General features: G+C 40.0%; 1 protein-coding gene across 1 annotated transcript in view; it reads right to left on the minus strand.

The window, feature by feature from the left end:
- Positions 1 to 446: 446 nt before the first annotated feature.
- The window catches only part of LOC139897922 (S-type anion channel SLAH4-like), a 29303-nt gene continuing 12832 nt past the window's right edge, over positions 447 to 16917 (minus strand). Inside the window, exon 3 of the mRNA XM_071880635.1 lies at positions 447 to 571. The gene's annotated coding sequence lies outside the window, so the exon portion shown is untranslated. The remainder of the gene's footprint in view (positions 572 to 16917) is intronic.

A 16917-nucleotide genomic window follows, 5' to 3' on the forward strand; every position in this document is an offset into this window, starting at 1 on the left:
ATTTCACCCAAGCCATTTTTTTAGTCAATCACAACCGCCCCAAAAAATCTAGCACAAATTGATTCGAGAACTTTCAAAACAGATTCGGGACATTTAAACATCGACATCCAATAAATGCCAAGACTTCCAATAATAACTTCGCCAGTTAATTACACGAAGTAGGTTGAAGGGCATTTTTGTAAATGTAAGAGTGTTCTTGTATTTGATTGGTTTGTAAAATAAATGAAAGAAAAACAGAAAAGATATTATATATTAAAAGAGCATTGAGGACGAACGTTACAGTAACTCTAGAGGGACAGTAGGCGCTTTAGGAATTAGTATATAGAGAGAATTTTTCTTATAAAAACTTGCATTTATTTTACCTACTTCTAATTAAACACGTTTGGTTAGTAGCCAAATATTTAGAGTCCTAAACACTTGCAAAATCGAACCCAATAGATTAAAAACTTTCGATTTAGTTGCAAAAATCAAGATGCATATGATCATTGACTAATGAACATTCAAACTTACAAATATTCAGTCTTAATCAATCACAATACATCTTGTTCATATTTTATTCAGTAGTCTCTATGTTAAATATTGTAAACCCCCATGATTATATTATCACAATAAGATATTTATAGAGTACATAGTCCATAAACCTAGATAAACTCTAATGGACCCGATCCACAATTGGACTTGGACCAATCTACTAATAATCCGTCTAACACTCCCCCGCAGTCCGAGCGGCGAAATCGCGAAAGCTCGGACTGGAAGAAAACTCTAATAATGAAAAAACACAAACAAATAAAAACAAAAGTAATTTTCTTTTTCTCTTATTTGCCACGGTAAATAAACTGATATTCGTTGATGCAGTTGCAGATTTCTTGACGGCTTCTCCTTTTCCGTAGCGTTTTTTTTTTCTTTACGCCGTGGCTTGCTGAGGATCAAGAACCGCTTTGATATGCTACTTTTGCCGACAATAACAATATTCTTCAACGCTGCAAATAAGAATTTTGACTATATTCTCTTTTTTTTGGGGGTTTTGAACCTAGTCAAGCTAGGCGGCTCAGCCCCACGCCTATTATTACTTATATTTAAATCAATAAAAATATTACAAACGTAAAAGAAACTGTAAGACCCTAATATTTATTATACGGAAGGGTAATTATGCTACATAAAGTGCAGGAAGCATTGTGTAATTAAACAAAGCTCAGATTCTGCCCAGACATGGGTGAGCGCCGCGCACACCCATGGGTGCGCGCCGTGCACGAGCCCAGCGACAGAATTCAGTTTTTTCTATTTTGGGTTTAATGAGGGGCTTTTTGGTCTTTTCACTTGAGGCCGGATGTGAAGCCATATCAGCTGGTTAGATTCAATTTTGGATCACATTTCACATCCATTAACACTCTCAAATCATTCTAGAGAGAGAGGGAGATTTCTAGAGAGAGATTTGGGGTTTTGGAGAAGAAGGAGCTTGAATTGATCAAAGTCACGAGTTTTAAAGTTGTTCACCTCGTTCCTAGCTACGTTTTGGTGGTTGTGGTAAGTTCTAACTCCGAATTTCATTGTTTGATTTTGATAATCAAGTTAGAGTTTGAACTTAAATTTATGAGAAACCCATTTAAACTCTTGAAATGAGTTTAGTGATGCTAGTAATCGGGTTTATTGCTATTGTTGGTGGATTATGGGTTGGTGAACTAATTGGCCATGATTAGGACTTGAAATTGGGTTTAATCACTTAAGTTAGTGATTATGGAAGTATTGAAACCCATTTAGGGTTATTTGGTTGACTAGTTTTGACTTTGGGTCAAAATTAGGGTTTAGTGATGATTATGACCCAATTGGCGATTTAATGAGGTTTATAAACTTAAAATGGATTAAGTTGAAGTATAAAACCGAGTTAAAGGTGTTTTGGTGTCAAAACTTGTAAATGGTGAGATTTTGACCTTATGGGTCAAAATTAGGGTTTATGGGCAATTTGGAGATTTGTAAGTGTTTAACACTTGTGTTCGAGTTTAATTGGCGTGTTAGGACCATTCCCACTTGTGTTAGTGATTATTGGTTAATTTTGGGCACGGTTTGTACTTGGAAGTGCATTTGGGTCGAATTTGCACTAAATGTCAAATTGGGTTGGTTTGTAAATCCAATCTAAGTGTGTTGTTGAATTTGTGATAATGGAATAGGTACTTTCCACTGGCGAGTTGCGGTTTACTTGGAAGCATTCATCAAGGCGACAAGGTGAGTGTTAATATCCTATGTGCATATGTATGTGTAGGATGGGTGCGGGTCGGGTGAAGTGGTTCTCGGTTATAGAGCTCACTTCACATATAGGTGGATTTGATGGACTTGCGTTTAGATCCAATTGGCACGGTTGTGCGTTTTGGTTGACCACCTTTGGCGAGGTACACGTTTTGTGTGTACACTATCACACGTGGTTGTGATGTGGATGATATAACCCCAATGGCGAAGAGTTTTGAGTTGGAGAAGTGAATCGCGTGTAGTTCGGATTCACGATGACGCGTGTAGTTCGGTCATCTTATCAAAATGAATCTCGTGTAGTTCGGATTCATGGTGACTCGTGTAGTTCGGTCATCTTATTGAGGTAGTAATCTCGTGTGGTTTCGGATTACTAAGGCTCGTGTAGTTCGGCCAACCTCGATGTTGTGAAGATAGTAATCTCGTGTGGTTTCGGATTACTAAGGCTCGTGTAGTTCGGCCAATCTTCATTGTGGTATTTGGTTCTCGGTATTAGGTTAAGGTGTTAACCTTGTTCGTTTATATTGTTATATATTAATGTATTGTTGTAGTGTAGCTAACCCTCCGGGTGTAGCTTCTTGGCGTTGTTCACATCGTCGTTGGTGAACTTATAATTGTTGTTGTATCTTTAGCTCGTTGCTTAGAGATCGTACGGTATGCTAAATGTAGTGCCTTATATATGGATGCTTCGGTATGCGGTATTTGTTATTTCGTGGCGTGTCCATTTTATGCATATATATGTATGTAGTATATTATCATTCACTAAGCATTAGCTTACCCTCTCTTTGTTGACATTTTTATAGATTGCATGGATGCGGTGGCTCGGGTAAACGGGGACTAGTGGACTCGCATAGTTGCTTTAGAAGATCTTGCTTTTGGATTGATTAGGATTGGGTAGCGTATCCCCAATCGCCATGCTCGGTCTTTATTTTGTGTTAAAAATCATGTGGTCGAAACTTGTATTTTGTACGAAAGTCGTAAAACGGCCGATGTGGGCCCGGTCTCGTAAAACTCATTTTATTATTGGAACGTGTTAGTTTTAACTAATATAAATTGTTGTGAAAAGCGTTTGGTCTAAAAGTGTCGGGAAGTCGAAGATCTTTTCACGAAAAATGGACATTTTGATCAGAACTGTCACAGGCCTTGTGCGCGCCGCGCACAGGCAGTGGTGCGCGCCGCGCACCCTTCTGTCCAGTTTAAAAAAAATTTTATTCCGCGTTTTTGGTTGGTTAACGGGTTGGGATGTTACAAGTGGTATCAGAGCATGGTCTAAGGGATTTAGGTGACTTGAGATAGGTGCCTAGACTTAGACTTTTGTGTGTGCTATTTTGTTGCGGGACTTGTAGGATTACGGGTCGGAATGGGTTATAGTTAGTGCCTTGTTTGTAGGTGGACTAACGTTTATATTAGTAATACGGATATTATAAATATATTATTGTGTTGTGGTGTAATTCTCGCGCGTGTTTATATCGCGTAGAATTTTGTTTGTGTTTGTTTATATCATCGAGCGAAGCGGTCGTTGTACTAACGAGTTGATGCGGCGTGTGTGCGTAATAAGGACTTGCAAACCTTATTACGGGTGCAAATCGTGTCAAACAAGTGATGTACGACGAGTGTTTAGCAAGATGGGGCGGTGTGGTGCGTATGGTTTTATACGTTCATGGACTAATCGTTTTGCATTCTTTAGAATGGCGACGCGAAACGAGATCGAGACGAACGACGACGCGAAACGAGATCGAGACGAACGACGAGGAGTTTAATACTAGAGTTGCGGCCGCCGTTGCGGAGCAAATGGGTGCGTTGGAAGAAAGAATGGATAGGAAGTATTTCGAATTTCGGGGTAGTAGTGAAATGGAACGTCATCTTAAGAGCTTCATGAGGACTAAACCCCCGATGTATGACGGGAAACCGGATCCTTTGATAAGCACAACTTGGATTTCGGACGTCGAAGGGTGTTTTCGTACTATTGAATGCCCTCCCGAGAAGAGGACAAGACTCGCTACTAGTTTGTTGCGGGGTAGGGCAAGGGATTGGTTGGATGGTAAGATTGATCTTGTCAGTGGCGAAACGTTTATGACCTTATCGTGGGACGAGTTTAAGGAGGAATTCTTTGAGGAGTTCCGGACTTCGGCCGATTTGTAATGAGTTGCGAAATTTGCGACAAGGATCTATGGATTTGAATACTCTCAAGACGACCTTTATGGCGAAGGCTCGTTTTTGCCCGGAGTATTTAGGGAATGATCGTTTGTTGATGGGGGATTTCTATCGAACAATGAATGATGACTTGAAGAGTAAAATTAGTCGGAGTCAAGCGAAATCGTTTTCACAATTATTCGACTTGGCTAGAGGTTTCGAGTCGTATTCACGATTGAAGAAGGGTGAACCTTCAAGTGAGAGAAGGGTTGTTTCTTATGGTGCTCCGAGTAAGAGGACTAAGGGTCCGAGTGTGAGCACGGGTGGTACGCGAACGGGTGCATCGGATTCTAGTGCGGCTAGATGTTACAATTGTGGCGTGAGGGGTCACAAGTCTTGGGAATGTTCGGTACCAAAGGGTGATAGTATGTTGTGCTTCAATTGCCAAAAAGAAGGACATCGTAAGTCGGAATGTCCCAAGTTAGCGGGGACGGGTGCGGCAAGGAGACGTTAAGGTACGTTTCAATTTAATAAATATGTCTTTTGATTATTTATTAAATGCCGTTTGAGTTTGAGTTGTATGCCTTTGTTGTGCATGTTATGCTATGGGTGACGTTCCTAATGGAAGTACCCTATGTTGATGTTTGATTGACGGGCGAAGGGCGTAAGACTTGGTGCAACCAAGCATTCCTTAGTATTTGGGAAACGTTTCTACCAAGCCACGGAATGGTTTTGGTGTTTGGTTGTTAAGCGCGTGTTCGCTTTTATGTTGAAGTGACGAATCATGAGGTTCGTCAGTTGGTTGGAACCCTTGAGATCGAGTGTTTTAAATCTCGATGTGTGTTGGTAATGGAGTCTTTATGACGTGACATTAGGTGCCTATTTTATACCTACTAGCGTGGTGTTCGACTCAGATTGTGTTGCGGTACACTTTTCGTTCAAAGTGTTTAAGGGTTGGTTAAAATCCTTCGTGTGCTCAAGGTTGGAGCAAGATGTGGTAATGGGTCGTGTGAGCCCAATTGTTGGTAAAGTCTACCTGTGGTAGCATTATGCGGTTGTAAGAGTTGTGATATTGGGACGTGGTTCCAAAAGGGGAGTTACACTCCCGCACGAGGAAGATTTAGTGTGATATTTCGGATGATGTTTTTGGTAGATCCGGAAATTTGGTCGAGAACTAGTTTGGATCGATTTGTAGTAGAGTGCAATTTCGGTTAACTTGTACTTATGATATTGGATTTGTAAATTATCACCGAGGTGGTAAGTTGGTGAATCTCGTTGGGAGATAATGGACGTGTTGGCGAGCAAGGTGAAATCCTTCGGTTAAGGGAGGTGTGTGTCGGGTTCTCTTTTGGAGAATTATTGTTTGGTACCTATGTTTGGTATAGGTGGTTCTTGCTCGATTATGGATGGTTAGTGGTCCGCTAGGGTTCACTGTAGTGTAGCAGAGCGTGATGTTGCACGACTCGATGATTGAGGCCGAAAGTGCGTATGTGATAGATGAAGCATGACCTTCGGGGTCCGCTGACTTCATCGTGGGATTGTTGATTGATGAAGCATGACTTTCGGAGTCCGCTGACTTCATCATGGGATTATGATTAATGAAGCATGACTTTCGGGGTCCGCTGACTTCATTATGGTATGGTTGATTGATGAAGCATGATCTTTAGGGTCCGCTGACTTCATCATGGGAGTACGTGATTGGTGGAGCATGACTTTCGGGGTCCACTGACTTCATCATGAGCGTGGTGTTATATCGGTGAAGCATGATCTTCGGGTCCGCTGACTTCATCCGGTGTTGAGATTGGTGAAGCATGATCTTCGGGTCCGCTGACTTCATCATGGTTGTGGATCGCGTGTGTTTTCGGATTCACGATGACGCGTGTAGTTCGGTCATCTTATCGGAATGAATCTCGTGTAGTTCGGATTCATGGTGACTCGTGTAGTTCGGTCATCTTATTGAGGTAGTAATCTCGTGTGGTTTCGGATTACTAAGGCTCGTGTAGTTCGGCCAACCTCGATGTTGTGGAAGTGAATCTCGTGTAGTTCGGATTCACAAATGACTCGTGTGGTTTCGGTCATTGTATTGAGGAGTGAGTCTCGTGTAGTTCGGATTCACAAATGACTCGTGTAGTTCGGTCATTCCTCTGGGATAGTGACTCTCGTGTAGTTCGGATTCACTATGGCGCTTGTAGTTCGGCCATTCCCGTTTGTTGTTGTAGTGAAGGTAGTGAGTCGCGTGTAGTTCGGATTCACTAAGGCGCGTGTGTTTTCGGCCAGCCTTCGTGTGTTGCGTGTTCCGTCGGTTGTTTTATACACCGATGGTGGGGTCGTAAGGACCGGGATGTTTGATCTATTGGTTGTTTTATACACCAATGGTGGGGTCGTAAGGACTGTGTTGTTTGATCTATCGGTTGATTGATACACTGATGGTGGGGTCGTGAGGACCATGTTGTATGTTCAGTGATGCGTTAGCCGTGTTTCGCTCACATGTTTGTTACGGTTGTGACGATGGTTGATTTCGTACACCTTGGGTTTTGCGTTTCCATAGTCGTTTTGGGCGCTATCAGTTCTAGCCGTTGGATTATGATGTTACGGTAGTTGCGTATTGGTCGTATGACGCACTACAAGGGATGTTTAGTGATTGGTGTAATCCGTAAGGGTTCGTTTGGTTCGGTCTTCATCGTTTCGGGTTGTTGACCTTAGGTTCAGACTTGGTTGTTTTTAGCGTTTTACTCGGTAAGTGTACGCTAAAAGATCTATATCTCGGTACGAGATTTGGTTGAGTTTTCCCGATGTGAGGGAATGTGCATGGTTATAGTGCTCGTATTGTGATTTGATAAAGCGCGTGTGACGATTTAGTTGCTTAAAGGCGATTCATTGGGAAGGATTGCTTAGGAAAGTCGGATTGGGACTTATGTTTGAGGACCGTGGAGTGTGGTCCGTTTGGTTAAGTGACGAGGATCACGAGGACGTGATCGATTCTAAGTGGGGGAGAGTTGTAAGAACCTAATATTTATTATACGGAAGGGTAATTATGCTACATAAAGTGCAGGAAGCATTGTGTAATTAAACAAAGCTCAGATTCTGCCCAGACATGGGTGAGCGCCGCGCACACCCATGGGTGCGCGCCGCGCACGAGCCCAGCGACAGAATTCTGTTTTTTCTATTTTGGGTTTAATGAGGGGATTTTTGGTCTTTTCACTTGAGGCCGGATGTGAAGCCATATCAGCTGGTTAGATTCAATTTTGGATCACATTTCACATCCATTAACACTCTCAAATCATTCTAGAGAGAGGGGGAGATTTCTAGAGAGAGATTTGGGGTTTTGGAGAAGAAGGAGCTTGAATTGATCAAAGTCTCGGGTTTTAAAGTTGTTCACCTCGTTCCTAGCTACGTTTTGGTGGTTGTGGTAAGTTCTAACTCCGAATTTCATTGTTTGATTTTGATAATCAAGTTAGGGTTTGAACTTAAATTTATGAGAAACCCATTTAAACTCTTGAAATGAGTTTAGTGATGCTAGTAATCGGGTTTATTGCTATTGTTGGTGGATTATGGGTTGGTGAACTAATTGGCCATGATTAGAACTTGAAATTGGGTTTAATCACTTAAGTTAGTGATTATGGAAGTATTGAAACCCATTTAGGGTTATTTGGTTGACTAGTTTTGACTTTGGGTCAAAATTAGGGTTTAGTGATGATTATGACCTAATTGGCGATTTAATGAGGTTTATAAACTTAAAATGGATTAAGTTGAAGTATAAAACCGAGTTAAAGGTGTTTTGGTGTCAAAACTTGTAAATGGTGAGATTTTGACCTTATGGGTCAAAATTAGGGTTTATGGGCAATTTGAAGATTTGTAAGTGTTTAACACTTGTGTTCGGGTTTAATTGGCGTGTTAGGACCATTCCCACTTGTGTTAGTGATTATTGGTTAATTTTGGGCAAGGTTTGTACTTGGAAGTGCATTTGGGTCGAATTTGCACTAAGTGTCAAATTGGGTTGGTTTGTAAATCCAATCTAAGTGTGTTGTTGAATTTGTGATAATGGAATAGGTACTTTCCATTGGCGAGTTGCGGTTTACTTGAAAGCATTCATCAAGGCGACAAGGTGAGTGTTAATATCCTATGTGCATATGTATGTGTAGGATGGGTGCGGGTCGGGTGAAGTGGTTCTCGGTTATAGAGCTCACTTCACATATAGGTGGATTTGATGGACTTGCGTTTAGATCTAATTGGCACGGTTGTGCGTTTTGGTTGACCACCTTTGGCGAGGTACACGTTTTGTGTGTACACTATCACACGTGGTTGTGATGTGGATGATATAACCCCAATGGCGAAGGGTTTTGAGTTGGAGAAGTGAATCGCGTGTAGTTCGGATTCACGATGACGCGTGTAGTTCGGTCATCTTATCAAAATGAATCTCGTGTAGTTCGGATTCATGGTGACTCGTGTAGTTCGGTCATCTTATTGAGGTAGTAATCTCGTGTCGTTTCGGATTACTAAGGCTCGTGTAGTTCGGCCAACCTCGATGTTGTGAAGATAGTAATCTCGTGTGGTTTCGGATAATAAGGCTCGTGTAGTTCAGCCAATCTTCATTGTGGTATTTGGTTCTCGGTATTGGGTTAAGGTGTTAACCTTGTTCGTTTATATTGTTATATATTAATGTATTGTTGTTGTAACGACCCGACCAAAACCGTTATTGACGGCGCCGTTAACTTAGGTCCCGTTGCGTGGTCGTAGTCCCTATATGAGACTCGTTTGACCAAAATTATGTCGCATTCATTTGAAAGGTACAAGACTTGCAAGTTTAGTTTACAAAACCGTTCGACAACAAGTCTAAGTTTACAAAAGTCATAAAGTATAAATGAAATAACTTGCGACATCATTAGTTTAAAAACACAGTTGCTATAAATAGCGTAAGTATGTAAACAAAAGTTTGAATCCAAAAGTGCTATCCCTAGCGTATGCATGCATGGTTGACTCCAATCAAGTAATCAAAGTGTGCGGAAGCATGTATCAAGTAGCCGAGTATGAACCTGAGAAACATATAGGAAACTGTCAACGAAAAACGTTGGTGAAATCATAGGTGTATTTGTAAACGTTGTTTTTGAACCACAAGATTTAGTATTCCCATAGTTGATTATCAAAATCGTTTGCATTCCAAAAGTATTGTTCGCGAGCACCCAATTATCAAGACTTAACGTTTCCTTCCATAGAACCCCATCACAATAGTGTTAGAACATACACTGTTTCTCGAAAATATATTTCATCCGTAGACGGTAGCGAACCGTCCGTAATGAGGGTTTGTCAAACCCGTATGGCCACACAATATAAGTTCTCGCTTACACCCTGCAAGTGTAACTAATGATAATCGAATTGAGGATTTTTGTTCTAACTCGCTGTGGAATGTTTGTTTTCCTTGTACTTGTGTTCAAAGTATAAAAGTAAGTAGTACAAAATGTAACAAAGTATATGTTTCTCAGCCCACAATTTAAAAGTATACAAAGTTGTTGAAAAGGTGGGACTATGATCTCGCCTCGAGTGCACGAGTATAAAAGTACTTCACAAAGTAAACGTGTGCATGATAGTTGCTTAGCCTTGACCTAAAAAAGTACGTTGTATTAATTAACCGGTTACGACACAAGGTCGGGTGAAATGCGTTCAATTAGTCCTATGGCTCGTTACGACTCGAATAAATAGCATGTGAATCAATTTGTCAAGTTTCATGCAAGATACGAGTATAGAAACAAGTTAGGAAGATTGCACAATCATTTGGTTAAGTTTGACAAAAAGTCGAACTTCGGTCGGTCAAAGTCAACGAAAAGTCAACACGTTCGGGTCGGGTCCCGAACTATTTTTCTGAGGTTTTTAATCATATATGAGCATGTTAGAACAAGTTACATGTGAATCGGAGGTGCGTAGCATAGCAAACATTATTCAAAAATCGAAAAAGTTGGACAGACCAATTTGGCGCGCCGCGCGGGTATATGGCGCGCCGCGCCATTACCTGTGCAGAGAATTCTGGCAGTTTTCACACTCAAGCACGAATCCAACTTCAAATACCCATAAATCCTAAACCGTAAACATCCAAAACAAATATCTTATATCGTTGGAAAGGTATTTTGACAAAGAATACCACTAACCACTTTTCATCAAGCAAAACATCATTTACAATAGCCGAAATCTCGTCAAGTGGTCATTAAATGTTCAAAACCATCGTTTCAAGTTTACAAAACGCATTTTAAGATTCGGGAATGTAATTCACACATATGATATGCCGTTTTGAAGGTAATGAAACATACAATACAACTAATCACTAACTAATAACATTTCATGGCATTCAAAGCATCAAAATTCCATTTCAAGTTCATCAAACCCTAACCCAAATCCACCAAAACCAATAATCGAGTTTATGGAGTTTTCTCAAGCAACCTACACATCAAATTGAAGCTAGTGATACTAGTAACACAATTAAAACATGAACTTTAACAATTTAACAACATTTAATCACCCAAACTCAAGATTAAGCACACCCATTTCAAATGTTCAAACTAGTTACTCAAAACAACAAATCGAGCAAACAAAACATGTATTCATGCTAGACACGAGCCATAGACACTAACTAACACCATTTCAAGTATATAAAATGAATTTAGAGAAATCTAGAGTTTTTAGAAACTTTACCCCAAGCTATGAAATTGGTACCAAATCGAAGAGGATGAAGAGAGGATCACGAAAATGTAATTTGTTTTGATGTTTGCTTCTCCAATCGGATTTAGATGATGAATTTGTGAGTTGGGTGTTTAAGTTCAAAAATGGAAGATGAGAAAGGAGAGAAGGAGATGAGTGGAAGTGAATGGGTAGATGAGGTGGGTTGACTAGTTGACCTAGTCAACTAGTTTGCCCACTTGGCAACCTCGGTCCCTCAAGTTTCAAAGCGGGTGCGGGAATTAACCAAACGAATATTTTAAAAACGCTCGAGTAAACGAGTGATGTTATAATTAAATAACGGGAACATTATGAACGTTAGTCAATGGAAACCACGAATTTAAATCACGAAAGGTATTATTAAAAAAAAAGATAGTGTTAAAAATAAATTTAACGGAAAAACACGGGATGTTACATTACCTACACCTTAAAAGAAATTTCGTCCCGAAATTTAGTTGGAAGTAGTAGTCTTTGTTTCTTCCTCGAGATCTTGCGTTGTCGGTTCTACGAATAAGTGAAGGTACTCCCTCGGGTATTTCAACGAAATTCGACAGTCGCGATTTTACGTTGGTTCAAAGTTTGGTTTCATGATTCAAAATTTCAATCGATTCTCCTAGGAAGGAAAGTTTGTCATCGATAGTAGGTTCGTCAAAGAGGGTAACAAGTCCTGGTTTCGCAAGGCACGTCTTTAAGTTTGATACGTAGAATGTGGGATGTACGGAGACTCGAATGAGTTGAAAAATCTAAACGGCTAGTAACGGGTCCGAAACGCCCCCAGAATTTTAAAAGGTTTTGTGTATCGCGGATTTAGCTTCCTACGTTTCCCGAAACGGATTGCACCTTCCTAAGGTGCGACTTTTAACGTTACGCTTTTAACCACTTGGAATTCGAGAGGTCCACGTCTAACATCGGCATAGCTCTTTTGGCGACTACGGTCTGCCTTGAGCCTTTCTTGGATTTAAACGATCATAACGGTCATCTCATGAATGAGTCCGGGTCCGGTGGTTTGCATGTCAACTACTTCGGTTCAACAATTTAAGAAAATGACATTCACGGCTATCCGAGTCCTCGAAAAGTGTGACGTTAATACTCGAATGAAATTTTATTGTAGTAAGAGAATTTGACTAAGTACTTTTCTCAAGTAAATTTGAAGTCGATAACACGAACTCGTGTTATGGTTTCCAAAGTTTGAATCATATGTTTGCTCGGTTCGTCGGGTTGTGGTTGATGTGTTGTACTCATGTTTAAGCGTGGTCCCGAGACTTTTTGTAAGGCACTCCGAAATCTAGAAGTGAAACAAGAATCTCGATCTGAAATGAGGTACATTTCTGTAAGGTATGTTTGAAAAAGTTTGTTAGGACTTGAAAACGTTAGATAGAACAAGTTTCTCAAGAAATTTGCGCCGCGGAAGATTTATCATTTTCCAAAAATGTTCGTCGGGACTATTCACCCTCGAGGCGAATACTAGTATAACGTGGAGAGTCTCTCTCTCCATCGAGAGTTTAGAATAAAAGATTTCCTGAACCAGAATTATGAGGGTGATGCAAGAGAAGTTTCCGCCCCGATGTAAGCATAACGAGTAAATTGTAGTTAATCAATAAGACTGTGCGAGGACGAGATAGTATTCATGTATAACGTATGTTTGAAGTTGAAAGAATTCGTCATTCATTCGGAAGCATAAATATGGTTCGACAATATTCGAAGGTGTGTCCCTGGTATGGTTGTTGTCAGTACTTTCGGAGTTTTCAGATGTCCAAACATGAATAGATGATGTCATGTACATGGCTCATGGTGGTGTTTAGGTTGATCGAGTCTAACCACCATCACGTGTCACTAGAACTTTGGTATGTCTTACCGTAATATAACCACGTTGATCGAGTGTCGTTATATTACGCTAACTCATACCTCCATTCCCACATCACTCCATAGATTCAAGTTCGTGTCATCGTGAAGACCTAAAATGAACAAAATGTAACGACGTCTCAAACGTGACTCGTATTAAATCGAAAGAATTTCTGCAACTCTAAGGAAGCGTTCCCCGAGGGAAGTGTATAAGTGATTGTTCACGTCAATGCGATTCGAGTCAGACAATAAGGTATTCAGGTATGAAAAGAGTAACGAGTCATGATAACGAGTAGCACGCAACCGTAGTGATAAATGTTGATGACGATACTTACCTAGAGTAGTGATGGTAGTAACACCAAAAAGTAGATAGTAAGAAACACCAGTGGGAAACCGATAGTAAGTTGAAACGGTGGCAAATAACAATCCGGGAGACAGAGTTCCCGAACAAGTGTGACTAATGAAGTCGTCGTCATCCATACGTGTATGAATCATGAATTTACGTGTGTTACCAAAAAGTGGCGGGATACGAGTTCGTATGATGAAGGTTGGGTACCATTAAAAAGTTTTCCTAAGAATGATTCAAGTATAATGCACAAGTAGTCAAGTAAGTGCTATCTATAGCAAATGTATGTCAGAATGCAAATGCTAACTATCCGGTTGTAGTCTAGACTCACTAATGCGTCCTAACGACTCTGTTAGACACACTAATGCACGTCCTAGTTCCCTACAACCAACGCTCTGATACCACTTGTAACGACCCGACCAAAACCGTTATTGACGGCGCTGTTAACTTAGGTCCCGTTGCGTGGTCGTAGTCCCTATATGAGACTCGTTTGACCAAAATTATGTCGCATTCATTTGAAAGGTACAAGACTTGCAAGTTTAGTTTACAAAACCGTTCGACAACAAGTCTAAGTTTACAAAAGTCATAAAGTATAAATGAAATAACTTGCGACATCATTAGTTTAAAAACACAGTTGCTATAAATAGCGTAAGTATGTAAACAAAAGTTTGAATCCAAAAGTGCTATCCCTAGCGTATGCATGCATGGTTGACTCCAATCAAGTAATCAAAGTGTGCGGAAGCATGTATCAAGTAGCCGAGTATGAACCTGAGAAACATATAGGAAACTGTCAACGAAAAACGTTGGTGAAATCATAGGTGTATTTGTAAACGTTGTTTTTGAACCACAAGATTTAGTATTCCCATAGTTGATTATCAAAATCGTTTGCATTCCAAAAGTATTGTTCGCGAGCACCCAATTATCAAGACTTAACGTTTCCTTCCATAGAACCCCATCACAATAGTGTTAGAACATACACTGTTTCTCGAAAATATATTTCATCCGTAGACGGTAGCGAACCGTCCGTAATGAGGGTTTGTCAAACCCGTATGGCCACACAATATAAGTTCTCGCTTACACCCTGCAAGTGTAACTAATGATAATCGAATTGAGGATTTTTGTTCTAACTCGCTGTGGAATGTTTGTTTTCCTTGTACTTGTGTTCAAAATATAAAAGTAAGTAGTACAAAATGTAACAAAGTATATGTTTCTCAGCCCACAATTTAAAAGTATACAAAGTTGTTGAAAAGGTGGGACTATGATCTCACCTCGAGTGCACGAGTATAAAAGTACTTCACAAAGTAAACGTGTGCATGATAGTTGCTTAGCCTTGACCTAAACAAGTACGTTGTATTAATTAACCGATTACGACACAAGGTCGGGTGAAATGCGTTCAATTAGTCCTATGGCTCGTTACGACTCGAATAAATAGCATGTGAATCAATTTGTCAAGTTTCATGCAAGATACGAGTATAGAAACAAGTTAGGAAGATTGCACAATCATTTGGTTAAGTTTGACAAAAAGTCGAACTTCGGTCGGTCAAAGTCAACGAAAAGTCAACACGTTCGGGTCGGGTCCCGAACTATTTTTCTGAGGTTTTTAATCATATATGAGCATGTTAGAACAAGTTACATGTGAATCGGAGGTGTGTAGCATAGCAAACATTATTCAAAAATCGACAAAGTTGGACAGACCAATTTGGCGCGCCGCGCGGGTATATGGCGCGCCGCACCATTACCTGTGCAGAGAATTCTGGCAGTTTTCACACTCAAGCACGAATCCAACTTCAAATACCCATAAATCCTAAACCGTAAACATCCAAAACAAATATCTTATATCGTTGGAAAGGTATTTTGACAAAGAATACCACTAACCACTTTTCATCAAGCAAAACATCATTTACAATAGCCGAAATCTCGTCAAGTGGTCATTAAATGTTCAAAACCATCGTTTCAAGTTTACAAAACGCATTTTAAGATTCGGGAATGTAATTCACACATATGATATGCCGTTTTGAAGGTAATGAAACATACAATACAACTAATCACTAACTAATAACATTTCATGGCATTCAAAGCATCAAAATTCCATTTCAAGTTCATCAAACCCTAACCCAAATCCACCAAAACCAATAATCGAGTTTATGGAGTTTTCTCAAGCAACCTACACATCAAATTGAAGCTAGTGATACTAGTAACACAATTAAAACATGAACTTTAACAATTTAACAACATTTAATCACCCAAAACTCAAGATTAAGCACACCCATTTCAAATGTTCAAACTAGTTACTCAAAACAACAAATCGAGCAAACAAAACATGTATTCATGCTAGACACGAGCCATAGACACTAACTAACACCATTTCAAGTATATAAAATGAATTTAGAGAAATCTAGAGTTTTTAGAAACTTTACCCCAAGCTATGAAATTGGTACCAAATCGAAGAGGATGAAGAAAGGATCACGAAAATGTAATTTGTTTTGATGTTTGCTTCTCCAATCGGATTTAGATGATGAATTTGTGAGTTGGGTGTTTAAGTTCAAAAATGGAAGATGAGAAAGGAGAGAAGGAGATGAGTGGAAGTGAATGGGTAGATGAGGTGGGTTGACTAGTTGACCTAGTCAACTAGTTTGCCCACTTGGCAACCTCGGTCCCTCAAGTTTCAAAGCGGGTGTGGGAATTAACCAAACGAATATTTTAAAAACGCTCGAGTAAACGAGTGATGTTATAATTAAATAACGGGAATATTATGAACGTTAGTCAATGGAAACCACGAATTTAAATCACGAAAGGTATTATTAAAAAAAAAAGATAGTGTTAAAAATAAATTTAACGGAAAAACACGGGATGTTACATTACCTACACCTTAAAAGAAATTTCGTCCCGAAATTTAGTTGGAAGTAGTAGTCGTTGTTTCTTCCTCGAGATCTTGCGTTGTCGGTTCTACGAATAAGTGAAGGTACTCCCTCGGGTATTTCAACGAACTTCGACAGTCGCGATTTTACGTTGGTTCAAAGTTTGGTTTCATGATTCAAAATTTCAACCGGTTCTCCTAGGAAGGAAAGTTTGTCATCGATAGTAGGTTCGTCAAAGAGGGTAACAAGTCCTGGTTTCGCAAGGCACGTCTTTAAGTTTGATACGTAGAATGTGGGATGTACGGAGACTCGAATGAGTTGAAAAATCTAAACGGCTAGTAACGGGTCCGAAACGCCCCCAGAATTTTAAAAGGTTTTGTGTATCGCGGATTTAGCTTCCTACGTTTCCCGAAACGGATTGCACCTTCCTAAGGTGCGACTTTTAACGTTACGCTTTTAACCACTTGGAATTCGAGAGGTCCACGTCTAACATCGGCATAGCTCTTTTGGCGACTACGGTCCGCCTTGAGCCTTTCTTGGATTTAAACGATCATAACGGTCATCTCATGAATGAGTCCGGGTCCGGTGGTTTGCATGTCAACTACTTCGGTTCAACAATTTAAGAAAATGACATTCACGGCTATCCGAGTCCTCGAAAAGTGTGACGTTAATACTCGAATGAAATTTTATTGTAGTAAGAGAATTTGACTAAGTACTTTTCTCAAGTAAATTTGAAGTCGATAACACGAACTCGTGTTATGGTTTCCAAAGTTTGAATCATATGTTTGCTCGGTC

The sequence above is a fragment of the Rutidosis leptorrhynchoides genome, chromosome 3, assembly GCF_046630445.1.
Source record: "Rutidosis leptorrhynchoides isolate AG116_Rl617_1_P2 chromosome 3, CSIRO_AGI_Rlap_v1, whole genome shotgun sequence".
NCBI classification, from domain to species: domain Eukaryota; kingdom Viridiplantae; phylum Streptophyta; class Magnoliopsida; order Asterales; family Asteraceae; genus Rutidosis; species Rutidosis leptorrhynchoides.